This window comes from Rhinolophus sinicus, linkage group LG15, assembly GCF_036562045.2.
Source record: "Rhinolophus sinicus isolate RSC01 linkage group LG15, ASM3656204v1, whole genome shotgun sequence".
In the NCBI taxonomy this organism is placed as follows: Eukaryota; Metazoa; Chordata; class Mammalia; order Chiroptera; family Rhinolophidae; genus Rhinolophus; species Rhinolophus sinicus.
In genome coordinates this window covers 47,131,156-47,153,015 of record NC_133764.1, presented here as the reverse complement: position 1 = coordinate 47,153,015, position 21,860 = coordinate 47,131,156, and the positions used below count along the sequence as shown (strand labels likewise).

At 56.3% G+C, this 21,860-nt stretch overlaps 1 protein-coding gene across 2 annotated transcripts in view; it reads right to left on the bottom strand.

Annotated features, from left to right (window-relative positions):
* The window catches only part of RARA (retinoic acid receptor alpha), a 44,002-nt gene extending 24,241 nt beyond the window's left edge, over positions 1-19,761 (bottom strand). Inside the window, exon 1 of one of the 2 annotated variants that reach the window (XM_019747719.2) lies at positions 19,624-19,761. The gene's annotated coding sequence lies outside the window, so the exon portion shown is untranslated. Of the gene's footprint in view, positions 1-10,466; positions 10,690-19,623 lie in introns of those variants that run through there. The other variant, XM_019747718.2, reaches the window with a different exon arrangement.
* Positions 19,762-21,860: the final 2,099 nt, after the last annotated feature.

Here is a 21,860-nt window from a genome sequence, read left to right as displayed (position 1 = left end):
GTAGAGAGAGACAGAGAGATGAACCCAGAGACTCCACGACACAGTAAGATGGACAACAAAGAGAAGGATAGAAAAAAAGCAGCAGTTCCACAAGAGGATGCTTCAAATCCATTTGGGCTACGGAAGGGTAATACACACATGAATACATGCATACATATAAATACATGTATGTATATATGAAAAACACACACATATACATATATGTCTATCTATCTATCTATCTATCTATCTATCTATCTATCTATCTATCTATCTATCTATATGAAAGACTAAAGAAAGACAGACAAAAAGAAACATGGCCAATCAAAAACACAATGAGATACCTACCACCTCACATCTACTAAGATGGCTATAATCAAAAGACTGATAATAACAAGTGTTGGCAAGGATGTGGAAAAAATGGAATCCTCATATATTGCTGATAGGCATGTAAACTAGAGCAGCTGCTTTTGAAAACAGTCTGGCAGTTCCTCAAAAGGTTAAACACAGACTTATCATATAATGACCCATTATCATATAATTTCACTCCTAGGAAGATACCCAAAAGATGTGAAAACCAAAGTCCACACAAAAACTTATACGTGGATGTTCATACAAGCATTATTCACACTAGCCCAAAAGTGGACCTAAATGTCCATCAACTGGTGAATGAATAAATAAAACGTTGTACATCCATACAATGGAATATTGCTCTGCCATAAAAAGGAACAAAGTACTGATATTCACTACAACGTGGATAAACCTTGAAAACATTACACTAGTTCTAAAACATCACATGGTGTATTATTCCATTTATATGAAACATCCAGAATAGGCAATCTGTAAAGACAGAAAGTAGATTGTGGTAACCAGGGGCTGGGGCATGGGTTTGAAGGAAACTGGAAGTCACTGCTGACGAATATGGGGGCTGTTTTTGGAGTGATGAAAATTTTCTAAAATTGATTGTGGAGATAAGTTACACAACTCTGTGCATATACTAAAACCATTCAAGTGTACACTTTGATGGGTGAATTTTATGATATGTGAATTACATCTCAATAAAGCTGTTAAAAAGAAGAGAGAAAGAAAGAAGGGAAAAGAAACAGGGCCACAGAGACCCAAAATAAGGACTGCCTCCCTTTCCAACCCCTTCCCCTCAAGCTCAGGCCATACTAGGTTCTAAGCTCCAGGCTCTCAGACCTGGAGTCCAGCAGACAAGCACATGGCAAGCTTTTGGCCAAGGACCAGGCCTGGGAAGGGGGGGTTCCTGCCAAGGCCACTATAGACGAGGCCAGGACTTGCGGGCTAGTCAGCCAACCTGTGCAGGGCTGAGGGAGGGGGAGGTGGGGACAGGTACTTGCTAGGGAGGGGGCAGCTCCCCCAGGAGTGAAATCTGGACTTTGTTAATGACCACGGTTTTTACTGTTACTAATTATGACAACCATGAGGCCTCTCTCCTTACTCCTGAATGAGGTGCCCCCTTCCCTCCCCAAGCCCCTGCGGATTCCCTCCCAGGCTGAGAGGGATGACGTCAGAGGAACAGGGGCCCCACCCATCGGACCAGCTGCCGCCCTGGGCCCCCCACACCCCTGTGGGGCCCCACACAGCAGAACTCAAGCTGGGAGAGCCAGGCAAGGCAAGGGGGGGTGTTGGCTGAGCTTCATCAGCATCGACAGACCCTCTCTCTCTCACACACACACACACACACACACACACACACACACGGAAACTCATACATGCAGGTCTATGGAAAGTGTACGGGTGGGCAAGAGCGCGCTCGCACACCCAGCCTGTGTGTGTGCGGGCACGCACAGGAGAAGAGGGAACGTGGAGATAATCATCTCCCCACACCTGGGCTCTACCACACAAAGAACACAGTTCAGGCCTTGCGTGCCCAGCCCCAGGACACAGCACCCCGCAGGCACACAACCACAGCCCCCCCAGTTTCTCAAACTGTACATCCCTCACTCTCACACAGCCAGGCTGGCCTCAGTACACGCTTCCCTGGGGGCCCAGCCACCCTACACACACCCAGGCCCACAAACACACACAGGTGTACCCGCTGAGAAATCCTCGCGATCATTCACATCCATATAGGGGCCTGCCTCCCTGAGGTGAGGCTCAGAGAGTCATTCACTCCACACCCCAGTCATCCTGACCCAGCTTTTGGGGCTTGGGGCAGATTCACTCAGTCTAGTCCAGACCCTCTGGAGCCCACTGTTGTCCCCAGAGGAGAGGTAACTATAACCACGTTAGTGCCTCAACTCTGCCCCTGAGAAGTCTGAAATTGCAACAAACTTCAAACCCCTCCGCCCCGCCCCCCAGATACACACCCCAGGGAGAGGCTGGAAGGCCCTCCCACCCCATCTGAACCTCACTTGGCCTAACCCAGCTCAGCCTGCAAACTTCGGTGCAACATTACTCAGCCCCCTGGGGAGGGCCTTTAGCAGCAGGAGGGGGTAAAGGTCACAGATATGGGCCAAGGGCCAGGCTGGCCAGGGAACAGGGATGGGCAAGGGCAGGCATGATGGAGACCGAGGCAAAAAGCACAGACTCTGCCTCAGAAGATCCCTCTGGAGCCATGACCCTCAAGGAGATCCTGGGCCTTGGGCCCTTGCACTCAGGGGTGGAGAAGACACCGTCAGAGAATCGAAACCAGCACCAAAGAAAGGGAAAACAAACTACCCACATCCAACCTCCACCCTCTGCCCGCCACCTCCACTGCCCACGGGTACCCTCCCTGGAGGGAGAGAAAACCACAGGCCCACACCTCCCTTACTGAGCCTAGCCTCCTCACAGCAGAAAGAGGGTGGGGGCCCGAGCGCCTGCCACCAGCCACACACCCCTGACCGCTGGGGCCTCCCGCACCCTGAAAAGGTGCCAGAATCCTTTCCCAAGGTTAGGTGTCCCCAGCCACCCATTCATGGTATTCCCCACAGTCACTCGCCTAGAGGGAAAGCCAGGAGCTGGCTGCGCCATGAAGACGGAAGAAAGAACCAGAGGTGTGAAGGGTCAAATCTCAGCTCTGCCACTCTGGGTGACCTTAGGCAAGTCACTTAACCTCTCTAAGCATCTGTTTACTTGCCTGTGAACTGCCTACCTCAACAACTTGGTTGTGTGATTTAAGAGATAAAAGTCCTGGAAAGCACCTAGAACCGCTCCTGGCACACAGGAGGTGCTGGGCAACTGGGTCCCGCCCTCCCCATGCCTCTCAGCACCACGAGTGCCGCCCTGGGCAGGGTGTCTGTTCTCCCTTCCCTCTCCCCAACCAGGGCTAGTATCTGTTGACAGGGCTGGGAGGGAGAATTACCCATTTTCCAGGGTCTGCTTCCCCTAGACTGGGGAGAGGGATGTGGGGAGAGGGATATTTGGGGTGTGGGTGGAGGCCCAACCACAACCCTTTCCCAAATTCCCTTCTTTCATTTCACAAACCAAAAAAGGGAAACCTTTGGATTTGGGGAGGGGAAGAGGGGAAGAGAAATTGACCATTTCCTCCCCTATCCTCAGGGGAGAGGAGCCAGGGGTCCCCAAACCCAGCTGACCCAGACCCTCTTCACTCACTCTCTCCTCTCCGCTCACCAGGTTCCCCCGCAACAATATCTGCCAAAGAATAGAAGTCAGGCAGTCCCAAGGGGCTGAGAGAAGGAAACTGGGATTGGGGAGCTTAAAAGAAGGGGAGACAGGGGGTTTCCTAAGCATTCTAGACAGTCAATGAATCATATGCAAATGACACCCAAACTCAAGCTCAACTTGTGGGGGAAGGGAATGGGGACTCCAGCCCCAGCAGAAACAAACACGGGGCCCCTTTGGACCCCCTACCCTGCCAGGAGCAAGGCAGGGCGGGACAGGGCAGATTTCAAAGCAGAACAGTGGGCTGGAACTATTTATAAACTTTCCAGGAAAATACACTCACACACTCACAAAGCCACAACCTCTCTCTTCCCCCATGCTCCTCAGATCTTCAGGCAGGGGTTGAGGAGCAGTGATGACGGCGACTCCCTTTTTCCAGGGGTTTCTCTGGCTAAAGGCTCTCACCCCTCTCTCCTCCCCAGCCACTTAGGTCCTCTGTTTATCTTCTGCTCACCAGGGCCTGGGCTGCAGGAATTCAGCAAGGCCAGCCCACCCCAGGAGGGTGTGAGAAAGCTCACCTAGGAGAGTCTGGGACAGGTAGAGGTCACCTCTTCCTCAGCAGCCCTGCAGAACCCGAGGCCTGCCTTGCTGGGGCCAGAATTTGTTTGAAAACCTGCCTCCAGCATGTGCAGACTCTGAGCACATCCTGAGGGGCCAAGGGAGGGCTGAAGTCCCGTGTCTTCCTCTGGATCCTGCCACTCACTCCCCCACCACCTCAGACGCAGTGCCCAGTCCCAGCAGAGTGGGTCTGATGTCTCCCCAGCTTGTGCCCCACCTGGGGCTGCCTGACCACCACATGCCATTGTCTCAGCAGTGACTGAATACCAGACAGAAAGGGCAACTGGACAAGCCCAAGCCCAGGATAGGCCAGGTTCTGGGAGGAGGAAATAGAGGTCTCTGCAGGGCAGGGCAGTGCCCCCAACTCCTGACCCCCAGGGAACGTACCCAGAGCCCCATGGGAGCTATGCTCAGGACCTCTGAACCAGGGGGGCTGAAGGCCCCTCCCCAGAACCAGAGCTGAAGTCTCCCAATGCCGGAGCAGAGAGTAGGTGAAAGGGCAGGGGGCAGCCCAGGCCTCAAGGAGAGGGAGCAGCCCTGGGGAAGGAAGAAAACAGGAAGAGGAAGAGATGAGCCTGCCCAGGCCACAACCAGACCACAGGAGTGTGTGGACCAAACAAAGGCAGCTCTGTCCGGGTGGGGGGAACCAAAGGGGCACAAACAAAAGGGGACCCCCCCCCCCAGTTTGGAAACCACCGTCCTCGCATCCATCCTGGCACGGGGCTTTCCCCACCCTTACCTTGACAGCTGCCCCCTCACCCCTGTCTCCCAACCTCCACTGTGTAAGAAGTACAACACACACTGGGGATAGGCGTTGGACGGACAGAGAACACAAGAAATGTGTGTGTGTGAGGCTACAGCAATACCTCCTCCCATCCTCTCAATTCTGCCTCAACCCTGAGACTGCTGGATTCAATCCTAGGGCGACAGCAGGTCCTACGAGCCCCCTCTCAGCCAGCATCCCTCCTTGGGGACCCAGGCTGCAGGGAAGCTGGGAACGCCCCCCCCCCCCCTGCCTCAGGATATCCTTTTGGCTCTGACCCCAGACCAGGCCTGAGTCAGACTCTGCACCACCCCATAACCCCCCTTCCATGGACCCCCCAGGAACTTCCTACTCCACACCCGCCTACTCAGTTGGGGCTAGAAATAAGGGGAAATCTCTTCCCTTCTCCACCCCCAGCGAACAGGGAAGCCCACAAGGGGGTGGGGAGAATGGGTCACAAAGTCCCATGGCCTGCCCCTTAAACACAGGGCTGGCAGGATCAGAGAGAAGCTGGTACAGGCTGTGTGTGTAGGGTACCGCCTCACCACCCCCCAAAACACACACTACCAGGGATCCTGCCAGAGCTCCTCCCCACTCCAGCCTGGACCCCAAGAAGCCACAGAAACTCCCTGGGAAAGGTAGTTTCCATGAGAACACATGATGGAAGAAAGCTTCAAAAGTAAAAGGTCACATGAACTGGCATCTTTACCAGGCAGAGGGACCCAGGCTAGAGGGGACAGGGTCTGCACAGTCAGACTCGCACAGTCAGCCACAGTCAAGCACAGCCAGATGTGGTCACCGTCTCCCCAACACTTGTCTGAGTAGGTGGCTGTGACTCCTTCCCACAGACAAGTCTTGGGGCCCTGGGGGATCTGGGGCATCAGAGACCACACACACTCAGCCTGAAACGGCCCTCTAGGCAGGCCCCCCAATTCCTCCCCCTCAACTGTGGGCCTAGGGGGAGGGGCATCTCCCTCCCCACAAGAACCAGGGTAGTGCCCACGGCGGCCATCTCCATAGCAACCAACAACAAACATCCCGGGAACCACAGTGGGACAGGAAGTGACAGCCACGTGACAGGAAGGCATTTTTTTCTGTGTGTGTGTGTGTGTGTGTGTGTGTGTGTGTGTGTGTGTCTGTAGAGGGGGTGAAGATTGTTAGCAACCCCTGGAAAATCAACTGTCCCTAAGTTTCCCCCACTTGGAGATTGAGGAAAGGGAGGTGGCTGGGAGGGTGGCCACCCCCCATCGCACTGTGTAAGGTTGGTCAAAGGGCTGACAGGCCCTCCCTCCTCGCCTGCCACTCACGGTTCCCCCCTCCTCCTCCTCCCCTCCACTTCCTGCCGTGACTGAAGATCAGAGAACTCCCCACCGCAGCTTCCCCTTCTCAAGTCTCGATTCCTGGGCTGAAGGTTTCACTGTGGGGCAAGGGACAAAAGGAAGGAGGGCCGGGGACCTGCAGTAGGACCCAGAGGACAGAGGTTCCAGGGGAGGGGCCAGGAGGGAGCCACTCCAAGGTAGGTGTGTATACACAGGCACACAGTGAGTGGGTCACAGTGACACACAGCTGGGCCCAGTGACACTCGGAGACTGCCTGACCTCAGGTAGCTCTGGGGGGAGGGGAGGAGAGCCATTGGATCCAGCCCCATCAGCCTTATTCTGGTACTGTCCTGAGCCTCCGGGTTCATCTCAGGCGTCTACTGGCCTCCAGGCAGGCAAGGTCCCAGCTGTGCCCAGCCGCCTCTCCCCTGCCTTTTGTGCTGAGGAATCCCCCCCTCCCTGCTCCAAGGTGCCTGCCCAGACGAGGGCACCTTGGCCAGAGGTGGGGGGAATGGAACCTCCCTCCGCCCCCCTCCCCTTCTCTGCAGATGTCCCAGACTATATTTAGCCCAAACCGGGCGGCCAGCCAGACCCAGACTCCCCACTGGCCCGGAGCTGAGCTCCCAGTTTTTATGCAATTAAAACATTAACAGAGAACCACCCCCATCCACACACCCCCATGACCCCCACCCCCCAGCCCTGGCAGAGCAGCAGAGCTCAGAAAAGTTGAACAAGGGCAGCTCAGCTCTGTAGCCAGAGCAGGAGTTGGGGGTCATGGGGCAAATAGCAATAAGCTCCTCCCCTTGCCCATCTCCCAGGCCCCGCCCTCACAGGCAGGGTAGGACCATCATCCATGAGATTAGGTGGACACTGGGGGGGTCAGGCTTTCCTTGTTCTGGGAAGGGAAAGGCATATCCAATGTGTGTGTGTGTGTGGGGGGGGGTGCTGCAGAAATTCCACCTGTCATTTTGCAGCCCCCTCCCAAGCCAGCTCCAGTTACAGGGCTGGGGGTTGGCAACAGGTGCTGGCCAGGCTGGCAGCAGTCTAATCCCCCCACCCGCCCCCCAGGCTGACAGTGGTGCCTGGAGGTCCCAGCAGGAGCCCTGGCGGGCAGGATGCTGGGTGAAAGGAGGCATTGCTGCCAGGTGGTGGGTGGGGGGCAACCCATGCTCCTTCTGTAAGACCTGCCTCCCCCAACTCTGTGATGTGTGTTGGAGGGCCTGGGGAAGCCAAGGAAACCTTAGTTCCATAGCGCCTATTTCATTTCCCCATGATGCCAGGCGGGCGGGCTAGAGTGTGGGAGGTCTGTCTGCCTGCCTCTTCCTCCTCCTCCTCTCCAAATTCCAGGAACAGGCAAGGGAGGCTCCAGTTGCAAAGAGGGAGAGCAAGCAGGCGGTCCCAGCTGGGGGGGGGGGGGGGGGCGGGGACTGGAGCGGGAGGCAAGATCCAGACGGAGCAAGAGACACCCACACCAGAGCCAGACTGGGGACAGACACAGCGATGCTGACACATTCTCACACTCTGGGCCTGGTCTCTGCACACCGCCCACCCTGCGGGGACACCCAGACACCCTCAGCCAATTCTGCCAACCCCCAGAACACTCCCTGGACACACACAGAGATCCAGGCCCTTGCCCCCACCCCACGTTCCCCCACAAACCGTGTGGGCTCCAGACAGCAGCCAGAGGGTGGAGCGGGGAATGGAGGGAGGAAAGACAGCAGGCAGCAGAGAGGCTATGCAGCCAAAGCCCTGAGAGCTGGGGTATCAGTTGCCACACTCCTTTCCCAAAACCCAGTAAGTCAAGACAACTCTGGTCATCTTGCCAGGGGCCCTGCCAACTTCCCATACTCCCAAAACCACCAAGACCAGAAAGGGGTGTGGGCTGCTGGGCAAGTGGACATAACCCTGTTTATTTGTCACAGGGATAGGATTACCTTCCCCAGATGCCCCTCATCCCAGACCCCAGACAGTGCTCACAAGTGGATCCCACAGAGGCCAATCTCTCCAGCCCAGCGGAGGTCCTACCCTGCTCATGCCACCCAGAGGACAGAGAACTGGGCACTGAGGTTTATGTCACCCTTATGTCACACAGCTATGGGACCACCCCACCTAAGACCCTAGAGTCTGAGCAATGAGTGGCCTGGGGAGAAAGGTCCCAGAGGGCACAGCCAACTTCCAAGACCAAATGATTTTAAGGGAAGGAAAACTAATTAACTGGGGTTTGGGTCAATACCCCCCAAAACAGACCTGAAGGACCACTCATACAATGTCCTCTCCCCCACACTATACAGGGTGGCAGGAACCACGTCATGGCACATGTGGGTGACTGTGCCCAGAGGGGGAGGCAAGGGGGTGATCAGGATGGTGCTGCCCACAGCTAGCTTCCTGCCAGGCTGCCACATGGTTGGCAGTAGGAGGGGGACCAGAAAGGTGTCCCAGAGCAGTACTAGGGGCATTCAGGGTAAAAATGAAGGACAGAGATTTAGGGGCTATATATAGGAGGAGGTTGCTCCAAGCCCAGGGTCTTCTCAGAACTGCCAATACCACTGCGCTGTCCTCACCAGTCTGGTGGGGAAACTCCTAACATGACCGCCTCATGCATGCTCACTCACACCTTCGAAATACCCCCGAATCCAAGATCCTCAGCTCCCAAGGGGCCTACTCCAGTCTGACCTTAGTGACCGCTGCCTCAGGACCCACATGGCCGATTCCCAGGCAGCACTGATGGCCTAGCCCCTCCCAGTGCACTAACATCTTTCACAGCCACAAACTCCCTGACTCCACAACCACCCCCCCCTTCTTTCCAGCTCCAAATACTCTTTCTCAGTGTTCCCTCCCCCAGACTCATCTCCACCCCCCACAGGGGAAGCCCCAAGCTCCAAGCCACCCCCACTTCCACCTGGGGCTTCCTGGGCCCTCCCCACCAAGCACAAGGCCCTGGAGGAGTTTGGGGCTTGAGCCCATTTCCCAGCAAGACCTGGTGTTCTTACTGAACCACTTCTCCAGAACAACCCTGCCCTATGACCACTGCAGGGGGGAAAGGGGACAAGCGACATCTCTGAATCTCCTAATCAGGAAACTGGAGGAGGGGATGGTGATCAGCAGCAAAAGTGAGGGTTGGGGTCTGCAGCAGCGGGTGGGGGAGTGGGACAGTGTTCGCGGGAATAAGTCCCTTGGAGAACATACACACACACACATGTGCCCACAGCCCGCAGGCAGAAGGCAATCTAGTTACAGAAGAGGGAGCTCACACCAGGTGGCGGCCAGGGCAGCCCTCCTCGCTAGCACATTGGGCACAGGATCCAAGATAGAATAGATGGTAAAGAAACGTCTCCAAGGCTGGGGCAGGGGCTGTTTCACGGACTGATTTCCATATGAGTTGGTCACATCCCCAGCCTAACACTCTGGGGGCCTGTCCCCCTTCCCACGGAGCAGCCTGACAATAGGGCAGTGCCCAGAGAGAAGAGGGGGCATAGCCAAGCTGATTTTCCAGCGCCCCCCTCCCACACACACATCTGGCTAGCAGCTTCCCCGCCTCGTGGGTGGCACCAGGTCCCAGACACCCTCAGCAGAGCAAAAACGACCAGCCCATTCCATCCTCCTCTCACCCCCAAAAGCGTCCACAACCCCATGGTAGCACCAGACCCAGAGACTTCCCTTCCCCGACTGACTTGCTCCCATACCCAATTCTGACGGTTCCTCTCACTCCACGGGGTACACCCGCTGAGTGGGCCCCGCCCCCCCCAGCCGGCTGCCTCTGGTGGGGGTGGGCCCCCGGACTGATTCTCCCCAAACCACAGGGCGGCTCAGATAACAGGAGGGGAAGGAGGAGGGGGCTAGTCCGTTGGGCATCTGATCTCTCCCCAAACAGGTTTGAAAGTCTTTTTGTTTTGCTTGTTTTTGAAGAGAAAAGAGAGAGAAAGCAAGAGTTCCCAGCGGTGGTTCTGCCACAGCTCCGGCGCCGGGGACACGCGCGGCAGACCGACCCAGACGCCTCAAGGCTACGCGCGAAGACACAGGCGCAGACAGACGCACAGACGGGGCTCCCCCGCCCTGGGCACGGCAGCGGCGGGTTGGGAAGCCCAGGAAACCCCAGGTTCCCGTCGGAATCCGTCCGGCACCTGGTCCCCGCCCGCAGCTCCTATCAGGAGCAGACCGAGGAGCCCCGATGACTGCGAGAGCCCGGGGCTCTCCAAAATCCCCGGGGGAGAGGTTACCTCGCAGTGGGGGGACGCAATTCGTCCCGGCGCCCACAGGCACAGCGTCTACCCTGACTCTGCGCCTTGGTGTTGCTCAGCGTCAGGGGTGCGGGATCCCAGGAGAGAAGCCGTCCGGGGGGCCGCGGCTCAGGGGCGCGGGGCGAAGGCAGCGGCCATAGCGAGTCACGTGCGGAGGCTGAAACTTTACCCGGAGCCCCAGACTTGGGGGGGCGGAGGGTACAGAGCAGGGTGGGAGGCCCTCACCTTCAGGCCAGCCCCCATCCACCCACCGACCAATGACAAGTCAGAGGCGGGCCCATAGGGTCACGCCCTCCTTTAATAGACCCGGGGCTGGGCGAGTATTAAAGGAGCCGCGCCTACCAGAAGGCTGGACCGTGGGAATCTGGGAGAATCCCTCCCTCTGCCCCAAAAGGAGAGCTTCAGAGCGAGGAGGAGCTGAAGTTCTGAAAAAAGAATGAAAGACGACTCGGTGGAGAAAGGACTGCACTGTGTGATATCACACTCCCTTACCCCAAATACACACACCCACACCTAAACCTGGGAAGAGAGGAGGCAACAGAATATGGAAGCGACTTCAGCGTTTTCGGCCCTAGCCGTCAAGCCCTTGACTCCCATAATTAAATCCTCCTCCAGGGACCAACCAGTTGGAGCTGAGAGCTATGTGACCTTAAATAAGTCGCTTTCTTTCTCTGAATCTTAATTTTCTCACCTGCAAAAAAAAGTGCAAGAGTAGGTAGACCTTCCTCCAGCACACTTCTCTCCTCTTCCCCCAAATACCTCTCCAGTGAGTGGGTTGGAGGAACTCTGGCCCAACCCAACCCCTCAGCAGCCCATCCCCCAGAAGCCTTCCCCCAAAAGGGCAGCAGCTCTTGGATCTTCCAAGAGCTAACTAAATAGGGGACACCCAGGAGCACCCCTGCATGCTGGAGGATTCTGGGACTCAAGATTCTCTCTCCTGGCCCAGGCTGGAGGAGCCAGGAAAGCTGCATTCTTGTTCCAGCGGGGCAAGATCTGACTCACTCTCCATCTGCAGAGACCCCCGCCCCCAACACTGCCATGTGCCCCCTCACAGCCTGCTGCTCTGTTTGGGAGGGTCATGTCCCCACCTCTAGCAGTCAGCTGGGGGATGGGCAGAAAGCGGAATCACTAAGGAACACCACCACCACCCCCCCCACCCCCCGCTTCCCAGTCAGAGAAGTGGCCACAAGTGCCCCTTCTGGACTTCCCACTGGAAGGGGAAGTGCCACACTCCCAGACCTCCAGCCCAGTAGAGAGACTCAGCCTGACCCGGCTGGCAGAGATCTCAAACCCACTGGTCAAAGGGCCCCCGCTTTACAGACAAGGAACCGGAGGCCGGGAGCGGACACCGGGTTCTGTCCACTGTCGCACTGGTCTACAATTGAGGTATTCCACTGTCTCTAGCTTTAGCCTCCAGCCTTGGTAAGGTAGGACAAGCCAGGTCTGCGGGACGCTCTGCCCTGAGGTCCGGCGTAGGGGAAAGGTGCCCGACGGCGCTTCCCCTGGCCCCTTCCCGCCTGCTGGGCCCGGCTGTCTCCCGTTTGCGTCTGGATTTTCGTCCGCAGTTGCGAACCGCCCTCCCAGACCCTCCCGCCCAGTCCCGTCCAGATCTATCCGCAAACATGCGCTCAGCCGGCAGGAATGCGCCAATGGCTCCCAGATGTGGACGCGGAAGCTTAACCCCTTCCCCCCCAACCTCCCCCCTTCCTCCCTGAGCCCAGCCAGCAGCAGGGGGCGCAGCCCGGGGGGAGAAGGGACCAGGCCAGCCTGGCAGGAGACTCAAGGCCAGCCACCCCCAGCCCGCACAGGCTTCCCCTGGCCTAGATTCTAGCAGTCTTCCTTCCAGCTGAGACCAGAGAGGGAAGGATCATGCACACAAAAATGCAAGTGTGCGTAAACACAGGTACACTGCCTCCCACCAAGGGCAGCCTTCACAGACACCTGCCAGCACATGGGGTCAGGTATACTCGTGCACACCAAGAGTCAGGTGTGTAAATGTACACCCAGGACATCCATATCTGCACACCCATGTGCACACTCAGAGTACACATGCTGACACCCCATGTGTACACTCAGGGCACAGATGTATGCACATCCATGAGCACACAGAACAAGCACACACAATACAGGTATTTGTACATACACAAGGGCACGAGGGTGGGGCACACTCCTGAACAGACATAGCAGTAGGCCATGTACAGATGAGGGAAAATTTCATGCACCCACAAACCTGCTGTCCACAGGGGGTCAGACACTCATGCACACAAGATTAGTACCCATGTGAACAAGCACGTAGCCTGCACACCTTTGGGGCACTACCTCCCTGCCCAGGCACCCAGTACTGCTTGCCCAATATAGCCTTCCCCAGGCTTGATTCCAGGAGGCAGGAGAGGTCCCAGATGGGAGGCCAGCAGTCCAATCTATAGCAGCAGCTGCACTCCAGCTGTGCTGGGGCCATAACAGAGCTCCTGCCCCCTTGCCCCCCCCCCACATCCTCCAAGGACCCTCATGCAGGAGGGGGGAAAAGTACAGGAGGCGACGGAAGACTAGCAGAGGTGGGGAAAGCCACAGGCCCAGGGGGCTCCTTACTCTTTAGGAAAGACTCCTTCTTGGAGTCTACCCTTCCCCGCCTGCACACAGAGAAAGGGTTGGGGGAGGAGCCTGAGCCGCTTGTTTCCCAAGACAGGGATCAGACTCCAAACTAGAGGAAACCTGAGAGAGCCCTGATAGGTGAAATGCCAGTGACAGTCTCCAGCAGTCAAAGGACATAGAAAATAGCTCTGAGACACCCCGGGAGGGCCCACACTTGTAGCAAAACAAGGCCTCTCTCTCACAGCCTCTGGGGAACTCCCAGAGAATCCCATTGGCTGGGCAGCATTGCCCCTCCAAGATCATCGTGCTGTGGGTGGGATGGGAGATGTCTGCAGGGACAGGAACCAGCTTCAGCTGAGTCCTCCTCTCTGCTCCACTCATCCCCCAAGGAGCTCCTCCCACAAGCACCTTCATGACCCCACCCCATTTGTTTCTCACCATCCAGAAGGGTAATCTGGGGCAGGGCTCTTGTTTTCATTGTATAGATGAGGAAACTGAGACTCAACAAGGAAATTGTCTTGCCCAAGGTCATACAGCTTATCAATGGCAGAGCTAAGATTCAAACCCACAGTCCTATCGTTAACTCCCCCCTTTACTCTAAGCCAAACTTATTTCCACACAGTATCCTGCCACCTCTTCCTTTACCCCCTCAACAGAGCACATGGAGGAACACCGCCCTTGCGTGCTCTGCAGGTCTGTCGGTGGGGCCAGGACATGGTAGGGAGAGATTAGAGAAGACACTGGGGCTACACACAGCCCCTGAACCCCACCCCAAGCATGGTGCCCACCTGCCCAGCAGGCACAGCCTGGTGACTCAGCTGTATCCGGGGGAGATGCCAGGGCAGTGACTCACCTACCGAGAAGAGCTGAGCCTGGCACCTTGCCAGCCCCAGGACAGAAGTGACTTAGTCACCAAGACTGTGATGCCCAGCAGGCACAGCGGGGGGATTGGGGACAGGGGCAGGCTGTCCTTCATGGGTACATTCACCCCCTGGCGAAGTACAGGCATCCTGGAGTAAGACATGTTGTATGTGCCCCTGCCCCCTCACCATGCCCACCCCCACGCCAGGCCCTGCTCCAGTGCAGACAAGTTTTTTGGGACCCCTGGACTGCCCTGCCCTGCCCCCCTGCAGCCTGCCCCTTGCCCATCACTCACCACTCACTCTCCCACCAGCCCTACCTCCTCCTGCCACCCAAGTTGTACCCAGGCTGTGAGTCTCCTTTAACATGTCCTGGCAGTACCTCCTGCCCCCACAGCCCCTCTCACCCTCCCACCCCCCACATACACACATGCACTCATACACACTCTGCCAGCCCTGCTTCTGCCAGCAGCTGCTGAAGTTGTTGAGCGGGAGGGGGATCGGGAGGGTGGAGCGCGTGGATTGAGTTACCAGAGCTGACGATGGGGTGGGCTGTCACCCAATCCCTTCCCCAGCACTGTCTCCCTCACCCACCTGCCTCCCTCCCACCTCTGGCTGGCAGCCTACTGTCCTTGAAGCCCCTCCGCCCCCACTCCACCCAAGCTAGAAAAGAAATGGTGAAGAGTATTTGTCATGCTAAGACCAGCCCAGTATATGAGAGAGAGACAGAGAGAATGAGAGAGACCGAGACAGAGATGGACAGAAAGAATAACTCCTGTGCTCAGCGCTCTGGCTACAACCATGCGGTGTGTATATCTCTGTGTACGTTGAGCCGGAAGGGGACAGAAGAGTAGCTCCCCAAGTCCCAGGGGAGTTGATGGGGCCCAAGGGGAGTCGACAGGCTGAGCAACCTCAATCCATTTACACTATTGATTTCTCACACTGCAGCAGGCCTGATGGAGGGGGCGCATGATAAATCAGCCCCCCAGAGACAGAAACTGAGTGGAGAGGGGGAGGGGCTCCTGTGCCACAATTTGTGGCCCACTGAGCCAGCGTGGGGGGCAGGGAGTGGGCGGCAGAGGACTGGAGATGTTGAGTGGCAGGAGGCTGGGTGGGGGAGTGGGTGTTGGATTAAGGCCCCTCTGGAACACCTCCTTCCAGCTGGGTCTGAAGCTGATTCAAAGAAGGTGGAGGGCCAAAGCGCCACATTTGGCTACACAGGCAGGGCCCTGAACAACTCTGGGGGGGACCACTCACATCATAGTCTATGGAACAGCGCCTCCTACAGCTGTGTAACATGGTGGCCCTGGGGACGAGGCTGAGGCAGGAGACTGAATTCTGAGGGACCACAATTCTCCACTGCACTTCCTCCTCCGAGCATCTCATCCTCCGAGCATCTCATCCTCCGAGCATCTCAACCGGCTGCCCCTGCCTCCAGGTCTCAAAGGAGGGCTCGCTTTTGACTTGGGATTCCAAGCCTGTGGTAATCTCCCTGCTCTTCAGCCTGCTCCCTTCCTTTGTTGGGAGGTGGGAGTTGGCAAACACCCACCATGACCCAGGTCGGACAGGATGGGGGGGTTCACAAAGGAAGCTGGAGAGTCAGCAAACCTACGTCCTAGTCCTCAGTGTGTCCCTAACTCAGCCCACCACTGTGGACAAATGTCTGGTCCTCTCTGGGTCTCTAAAATAGACCAGACGCCCCTTCTCTAAGTTGTCTCCAAACCCTACGGCTCATGAGCCTGTGCACCTGTTGGAACCTGCCTAGCATCTTGATTCACACCAGTGGCCACAGGCCACCTAAACAAACCCCAACCCTGACCTCCTTCCAACCTGGACACAGACTCTCTCCACATGGTGGAGACTTATAAACAAACCAAGCTGGGGTTTACCCGAGACCCTGCACAAACAAGCAGAGAGGGAGACAGACCAGACGCCCAGCCTCGGTCCTCCTCACTGCAGCAGGGGAGGCAGGTGTGGTGAGGGACCATGACAGGAGAAAAACAGTGCAAGCGGCATGGGTTGGGGTCCCAGTGCAGCCAATGAGTAGGGGAGTGTCCTAGAGCAAGTCACATTCCCTCTCTAGGCCTGTTTTCCCCTCCGTAATGTGGAGGGATTGTCTAGATGGCCTCGAAAGCCCCTTCTGGTTCTAAGTCCAGTTCTAGTTGGACAAAGAGCCCCGGAGGGTCCCCAGGACTCCTCCGCCCAGCCTGGCCCGTCCACCGGGGCCAGGACCCTCTCCCAAGGGTCCTACCCTTGCCCAACATGCCTCATTGCTCTCTCTGCAGATCCTCTGGCCCTTCCTTATGCCTCAGCCTGCCTCCTTACCCTCACCTTGGCCAGCCCCTCTGCCTGCCCCGTGCTTTTCTGCACGTCCCTCCTGCCAGGGGACAGACCAACTAAAAATAGTCCCTGCAGCCTTTCTCGCCCACAGCTGCCCAAAGAGCAGGAAATGAGGGGGGCAAGGAGGCTCATGTCCCGCTCTCCCCCACAAACTCCCAGCTCGGAACCATGTCCAGCACTCCAGCCTGGGACTAGTGCCAACTTGGCCATCTTGGGGGCATCCCACACCCCTTCCCTAGGGGGAGGCCTGCCCATAAGTGCCTACAATCACAGAGCTGTCCCAACCCTGTGAGAGGAAGAGAGTGGAGGCAAGCGGTCCACAGGGAAACCTTCCCAATTTCTGACAAATCAGTGCCAACCACATTGTGGGCACCAAGAGGGCAGGGCCTGGCTCCACTGACTGGTCTTTTCAGGGCAGAGGGAATTGGCGTGGGGAAATTTGTGCTAGTTTCCTTCATCCTGGCCCAGCTGGAGGGAAGACAAAATAGTGCCCCTGCCTCAATTATGCTAATCCCGTGCTCCCCAAAATGTGTGGGTGCAGACATAGGGGTTTCAACAGCCACCCCCAGATGCCATGGGGAAAAAAGCTAAAAAGGATAGCAGGAGATCTTGGCTACCCATATGTCAAGATGGAAGCCTGGAGGCAAGAACAGACCATGCCTACGAGGCTGGGCATGTGCTGTCCCCAAGCTAAGTCAGAGGCTGGGAGGGAGGATGCCTGGTGCTCTGGGCCCTGGGCTACAGTGTCCCAACCCCTTTCCCACGTTGGATTCCTGACACCTCCCAGGCCTGGGAGAAGGCCCTCCCCACATGCGAGGAAGGAAACCAGCTTAGTGACTCTGGTGGCCTGCAGGGCAGCCCTGTACCATGAGGCAGGCGGGAAACCCAGGAGTCCTGGCACCCCGCCCAGAGAGTGAGTGAGAAAAATACCTTGGAGGGGAGGAAGCGGCCCATAGTGAGGCAGACACATGGCACCCCCAGCAACTCCCAGATGTGACCCATAAGGAGAAACTGGCCAAAGGGGATGGGCTGGGTAAGTGAACACATTTCTGAACAGAAAGGGAAGTGGGGTCATGGGGATGGGAGGGGTGGGGCCAGCCTGGCTCTCACCTGCTGTCCTCTTCTCCTGTCAGAGTCAGAGATACTGACAGTAAGGCCACCAAATATCCAAGAGGTCCTGGGTGTGTTTCCCTCTCCCCTAATCTCCAGACCCCTGAGCTTCCTCTGGCACCCCTTCCCCACGGCCAAGCCAAGCCAGGAGTCAGCAGTCTGAAGGTGGTGCCTGGGAGGCCTGGGCAGTGCCAGGGGCAGCCCTCATACCATCCTCCCACTGGCTTCCCTCCCGCCTGCTCTCAGCCACCACACATATCTCAGCTGTCCAATCCGATTAGGGCTCCTGCCCAGTGAGCCGGACAAGGAGGCCACTGGGCAGGGGAGAAACAGGGACAAGGACGCTGAGCAGGAATGGCAGGAGGATGGTGGAGACGGGGCTCAGGGGAGAAGGTGTGGAGCCCAGAGGAAGAAAAACCTGGTGGAGAATCTGTCCTCTCTGACCACAGGCTCTCTGGTGATAGATACAACCTGCACTAGGGGAATTCTGCAGCCCATGAGGCAACAGCCCTGCCTGGTTCCTCCATCTCTTAGACAGGCAAGGATGGAGGAAGGACACTGAGGGCAGAGACATTGACTGACCTAGATTTAGGAGGAGAATCCCATCCTAGAGCCCCCCTCCCCCCCCAAGCCATAGCTCCCTTTTGCACCGAGCTTTACAATACATTGTCTTATCGGCTCTTTAAGGCCATATCCCTATCAGACAAGTGAACTTCTTACTGACAGCCATTTTTACAAATGAAGAAACTGAGGGTTAGAGACCTGTATAAATGCCAATCGTAAAATGACTGGGCTGAGTCTCAGATGCAGGCCTTTGATTCTCACTCTACCGCTCACACTCAAAATCTCTGACTTTTCTTTCTGAGTCAAGAGCAGAACTAAGTCTGAAGCTTATTATCCATTCCATTATCCACCCTTTCCTCCAAAACCAACTCCGAGGGGAGCCTGGGAGCCAGGGAGGAAGACAGAGCACACCTGGCACCTGGACAGTTACCAGGTGGGGACATGCCACCTGCCCACTACTAGCTCTCTGGGTGGTGGCACCCAGAGTGGTGACACCCAGAGAGCTAGAGGGGTTCCCCAAGGGTGACCAGTCTCTTCTGTCGCTCCCCTCCCTCGTCCACTTCACCTAGAAACAATGTACAAACTCACACATGGTTACTCAGACAAGTCATGCAACCCTCCAGCAAACCCACCAAACCAGAATGAGATGCCCTAGATCTTCAGAGAGCATAACCTGTCAGCCCCATACTGGAGAGAAAAATAAGCCACTGCCATTAGTAGGTGCCGTCCAGCCCTCTCCCAGAGAGCCTGCAGGAGGGAAGAAGCTTCGGGGTAACACCAGGAGCCCGAGGCTCTGAAAGCCAAGGAGCCCATGATGCTGGCGCAGTTGGGTGGCCTCCCTGATCTGGTCCACACCCCCTTCCCCAGCCATCTGAGCTGAGCCTGTTCTGGCCTGGGCCATATCTGGGATCTCTGCCTTTTAATGCACGCAGCCATCTCTAGCCAAAGCATATAGATCTTACAGCCACATGGTCTACACACACACACACACACACACACACACACACACACACACACACAAGGGTAGGGAGAGGCGCAGGCAGGGGGGTCTCTTTGCAATAGGTGTTGAGGTGCTCTAAGCTGAAAGAACTTTCCCTAGAGGAAAAGGTCACCAAAAGCTGCTGACAACCTCCACTACCCTCCAGCAAAGCCTTTGGCCACCCAAGTGTGAGATGAGCATGGAAGGGGACATGAGTTCCCCTCCAAGGTGAGTAGGGAGTTGGGGGGCAAAGTCCTGGGCTCTTGGCAGAGCGGAAGAAGATAGGAATTCCCCAAGGAGGCTTCTGTCCTGCTCCGGTTCCCTCGGCTCTCTATTACCCCAGCACTGCCAATTCTCCGGTAGAGGTGACGTGGGGGAAGGGGTATTAGGCAATACTGCAAAGGAGGGTGCAAGGGCGTGGGGCCTGGGCAGTCCTTCCCCCCACTTTCCATTCTTAGCTAGAGAATGGGAATGTCTCCGGGGAAGTGCAGGAAGGGAGCTGGAGGGTGCAGGGGCGCTGGGCGTCCAGACACCCCGCTGTTCCCAGGCTCCCACCTCCCAGGACTACAGTGAGCAGTGGGGGAGGAGGGACGGGGAAAGCCTGAACTGGCGAGAGGGAAACCGGCAGATTAGGAGAGGCCCGGCGGAAGGCGACCAAGGGGGAATTGGGAAGGGGTGCGCGTGCTCCTACCTGCTCAGGTGTGTGCTGGCAGGGGGGCGATGGGGTTCCCAGGAGAAGCGGGGAAGCCCTCTCAGCTCGATTCAGGATTCCCCTTGCTTCTGGGTTAGACTGCTGCAAGAGGCACGGGTTTCCGTTGGGTCCTAAAGCCCACTCTGCAAACACTAGGCTCTCCCGCCCTCTTTCACCGGCCTTGACTGGGTCAACCGGTGCAGCACTGAGGACTGATGGGGGAGGAAGAACTCAGTGGGAGAAAGACGGAGGTTTGAGTCATGGGCTGGGGACAGGAACAGTCCCGTCTCAAATACACAGCACACGGATGACTTCAGCTGGGGAGACTACGGGACAGGAGAAAAAAACACATTTCTTCCTGCCTGCCCTAAGCAAATGGATTTGGGCTTTGGTGCTGAAGTTCCGCTTAAGATCGCTTTCCTCACACCTGCTCAGCTTCTAGCTTTTGAGAATTTGGGGCAGGGGACATTCATTTTGAACGGGTCCTCACTTCTACCCTCCCCCTCACAGATATATAGCAGTCTACCCATCCTTCCTTCCCCACAATTCCCTAAATGCCTCAGAGGCAAAGGGGTGGCGGGGAGGACTGATTTCCAGCAAGGAAATATGACAATATGACTTGGATGGTATTTGGAAAATGGTCGAGTTTTACATCCTTAGACTGAGGTGTATCTGGGAGTGTGTTGAGGTGAGATACACATACACAGGTAAGAGGATGAGCAGATGGGCTACATCCATTACCCAGAATGGCAATTGTTAGTGGGAGAACGGGCTGCAGATCCCAGTGGTCAATTAGTGCCCCTCCCCAGCGCTTAATTCGATCCTGAAACTATTCCAGAAAGAATAAGTTAAAGAGAATATTTTCCCAGGTACCAGCTGGGATAAATATAGGGGGCAGAAGGACCTCAACACATTAGATCAACTTCAAGGTTACAGACCCAGCTTAAGATGGCTGATCTTTTTTTTTTTTTTTTTTTTTTTTTTATGTTTTTTTTTTTTTTATTAAATTTATTGAGGTGACAGTTGTTAGTAAAATTACATAGATTTCAGGTGTACAATTCTGTATTACATCATCTATAAATCCCGTTGTGTGTTCATCACCCAGAGTCAGTTCTCCTTCCATCACCATATATTCGGCTGATCTTATCAGTAGCTCAAAAGGGAGAACTCAGGTTTGGTGGGCCCGGTGTACCAGGGAAAGGTGGATGGAAGTCTACAGAGGGCTGGGTTGAGAACATTTTGCAAGGAGAGTTGCACATCTCTCCAGCAGCAGAGCTGGGGAAATGTCATGGGGTGAAGGGCCAGAGAAAGTGAGAGACGGAAGTGAGAAGCATGGCCTCTTCCTAGAAGGGGAGAGGGCAGCAGCATTGCCTCTACCTCTTTCTGTCTCTTGCAGGGAAAACTAGGGAAAGGGGTTAGGCAGTAGAGATGGAGGGCTCCAGGGTGGAGCCCATGGGGTGAGCTCAGGTCAAGCCTTTCACCAGGATGTGCCTCAGTTCTCTCCCAGCTGTTAAACAGGGCTCTTGGTGCTTCCCAGGGAGTTAATGAGTGTTTACAAAAGGGCTTGGAGATCCTCAGATCTCGGCTGGGCCACCACTACAGTTATAAAACTCAGTAAGGGCTGAGTGTTTTTTGGGGAGGAGAGTAGGGAAGAGGGAAAGACTACTCCTCTCTTACAAGCTAAGGATAAAGCCAAGCTCAGAGCACAAGCCTCAGCTGCCAGGGGATCCCCTTGTGCCCAGGGATGGAGGTCATGCCCCCTAGTACCTCTAACCACCCCCAAAGGCGGGCCTCCAGCTCACTGTGGGCAGAACCAGACTGGCAGCTGGTCTTCATTAACTCCAGCTTTTCCACCCCCCACTGTGAGCCCACAGCTCCTACAGGCCTAGGCTAGAGGGGGCTGCCCTAGCCCGACCTTGCAGCTGACTCTGGGTGGCAGGCACCACACCAAAGGCCAACTTACCAGCTGAAAATAAAGTTGAAGCAAGACTCCCTTTTCCCATTGGGAGCAAGAGAGGAAAGAAAGGAGTGTGGGGGTGAGAGGGTGGAGGTGGGGGAATTTAGGGCAAACAGCAGGCAGTGAAGTCAGCTGGATTGAGGCCCAGAAACCCCCACACCCTGGGGCCAAGTCTTACTCTAGCTTTGCTTTCAGCTCGAGTCTTGGCTAGGCCCCAAACTAGGGAAGGCCCTAACTGCCCCTTTCCGCCTCCCCACCCCCACCCTTATTAAATACACAT